This window comes from Miniopterus natalensis, chromosome X (genome assembly GCF_054644295.1).
Source record: "Miniopterus natalensis isolate mMinNat1 chromosome X, mMinNat1.hap1, whole genome shotgun sequence".
Lineage (NCBI taxonomy): Eukaryota > Metazoa > Chordata > Mammalia > Chiroptera > Miniopteridae > Miniopterus > Miniopterus natalensis.
The window spans coordinates 46,123,179-46,126,336 of NC_142103.1; the positions used below are offsets into that span (position 1 = coordinate 46,123,179).

Sequence of the window (3,158 nt, forward strand, 5' to 3'; positions counted from 1 at the left end):
GGAGTTTTTTTTTTTATTGCTGCTTTGATTCCATCAGTTGTTTTAGCCTATTCAGGTTTTCTGATTCTTCCTGACTCAGTTTTACATAATCTCTTTCATATGTAGAATCTAATAAACAAAATAGACTGAGGAACAAAATAAATCCAGAGACATGGAAGCATGGAACAGATTGATGAATCTCAGTGGGAAGGCGGAAATGGGGGAAAGGGTGGAGAGAGATTAATCTAAGAACTTACATGCATATATGCATAAACCATGGGAACAGACAGTAGTATCATGAAAGTCTGGGGAGCAGGTCAGATGTGGGGTGGAGAGGATCAGTGGGGACAAAAATGGGGGAGTTCTGTAATATTTTCATCATTAAAGAAATTTTTTTTTAAGAAAAAGTACAGATTGAAGTCACAGAGGAGTGTGCAAGCTGAGTGGTTGTGTGGAGACCAGTAGCGCTCGCAGCATGGCTGACCAACTTACTGAAGATCAGATTGCAGAATTCAAAGAAGCTTTTTCATTGTTTGACAGTGGTAGTGCTGAAACTGTAACAGTAAAGGGATTGGGAACTGTCATGAGGTATCTTGGATGGAATCCCACAGAAGCAGAGGTATAGGATATGATTAATGAAGTGGATGTTGACAGTCATGGCACAATTGACTTCTTGGAATTTCTGACAGTGATGGCAAGAGAAATGAAAGGCACAGACAGTGAAGAAGAAATTAGTGAAGTATTCCATGTATTTGATAAGTATTGCAATTGCTATATTAGCACAGCACAGCTTCTCCATGTGATAACACACCTTGGAGAGAAGTGAGCAGATGAAGAGGTTGCTGAAGTGATCACAGAAGCAGATATTGATGGCGATGGCCAAGTAAACTATGAAGAATTTGTACAAATGATGAGAGCAAAGTGAAGACTTTGTATAGAATGTGTTAAATTTCTTGTACAAGATTATGCTTTTTCTTTGTAACATCTTGTAAATGTTTCCCATTCTATCAAAAAAAAAAAAAAAAGAATGTATAGTAATTAAGACTTCAATCCTCCATGTTTTCTTCCCTTATCCTACTGTCATTGTTCTGAAAATTTATTTTAGAAAGTTGGTTAAGTAACTTGTTGCATGTGGCTTACTCTGGATACATCAAAGTCTTTCTGCACATCCAAACTTAGATGGAGTTGGTCAAATGAGGGAACATCTGGGTTATGCCTTTTTAAATCTAATTTTCTTCAGGAAATGTCATCTTGTTGTTGTTGAGGTGTGGAGTTTTAAATGCATGGACTATGAATGGTCAATTATATGTGGTTAAAAGTTGCACTATTGCAAATGGGTGTATTATACAGGTACTCATGCACTGTTTTTTTATACTGCTGGAACTGTACCAGAAACGTTTTCTTTTATTGATACTTGATTTTTAAACTTTGTTTAGCAACTTGAAGTACATCTGCTTATTGCACAATTTGCCTCAACTCCATTCAAATTTTATATTTGTTTATCAATGGAACATTTTTAACCTCCATCAAAGCAGTACAAATTGGTAGTTACAGAATAGTCACAGAGATGTAAATTATAGCATAGGGAATATAATCAATAATGTCATAATACTGTTACTATGTATGGGGCCAGATGGGTATTTGAAATAATTGGGGGACCACTCTGTAAAGTACATGATTGTCTAACCATTATACTGTACATCTGAAACTAATACAGAATAATATTGAATATAAAATGTAAGTGAAAAAAAATGACAAAGAAAAGATGCTAAAAGTAGCCAGGGGGGAAAAAGTAACTTATAAAGGAAAACCTATTAGGTTAACATCAGAATTCTCAGCAGAAACTTTACAAGCCAGAAAAGTGGTATCAAATATTCAACTACTGAAAGAGACAAATTATCAGCCAAAAATAATATATCCAGCAAAATTATCCTTTAAATATGAAGGAGATTAAAGACTTTCCCAAACATACAAAAGTTGAAGGAATTCTGCATCAGAAGACCTCCATTACCATAAATACTCAAGGAGGTTATTCTATCTGAAACAAAGAGTAGAAAACTAAAAGTAAATGAGTAAGATCAACAACAAACTTACAACATAAACGGAGATAATTTGTGACAACCAAAACATAAAAGAGGAGGGGGAATGGTCTCAATTGGCAAAGGAAGATGGAGGCCAGATTCATTCAAAAGAAAAGTGACTTTTGTATATATGAAACATTCTATTTCATAAATCTAATGGAAACCACTCTCAAAATATCCCCAAACAGAGACACTTAACATAGTAAAAGAGGAAACAGAGGACATAAATTTGGAATACCACCAAACAAAACCATACAGAAACACAAAGAAAAACCAATGGAGGCACAGAATTACCAGAAAACAACAGACAAAATGGATATGAGAAATCTTCATGCATCAATAAATACCATAAATGTAAATGGACTGAACCAATAAAAAGGCACAGAATATCAGGTTGTATAAAAAATAAAACCCAACCATATACTGCCTTCAGGAGACACATCTAAGCTCCAAAGACAAAGATAGATTCAAAGTGAAAGGGTGGAAAATGATTATCCAAGTGAATAACATCCACAAAAAAGCAGGTGTAGCCATACTTATATCTGATAAAATAGATCTCAAGATAACAAAGGCAACAAGGGACAAATATGGACATTTTATAATGATGAAAGGGACACTACATAAAGAATACATAACAATTCTTAATATATATTTACCCAATCAGGGAGTACCAAAATATGTAAATAAACAGTACTAAAGAGAGAAACAGATCAAAACACAATCATAGTTAGGGAACATAATACTCCATTGACAGCATTAGATAGATCATCCAAACAGAAAGTCAATAAAGAAATATTGGCCTTAAATGACACATTAGACTAAATGAACATAATTGACATTTACAAAGCCTTTCATCCCAGAACTTTAAATCATACATTCTTCCCTAGTGCACATAGAATATTCTCAAAGATAGACCATATGTTGGGTCACAAAACTATCCTCATCAAATTCAGGAAGATTGAAATTATACCAAGCATATTCTCTGACCACAGTGTCTTGAAATTAGAAATCAACTGCAAAAAGGAAGTAAATAAACACAAATATGAGGAGATTAAACAACATACTACTAAAAAGTGCCTGGGTCAAACAAGAAATTAA

The 3,158-nt window shown here is 34.1% G+C and overlaps 1 pseudogene; it reads left to right on the forward strand.

The window, feature by feature from the left end:
• The first annotated feature begins 454 nt into the window (after positions 1–454).
• LOC107541185 (calmodulin-alpha pseudogene) lies at positions 455–904 on the forward strand (annotated as a pseudogene).
• The last annotated feature ends 2,254 nt before the right edge of the window (positions 905–3,158 follow it).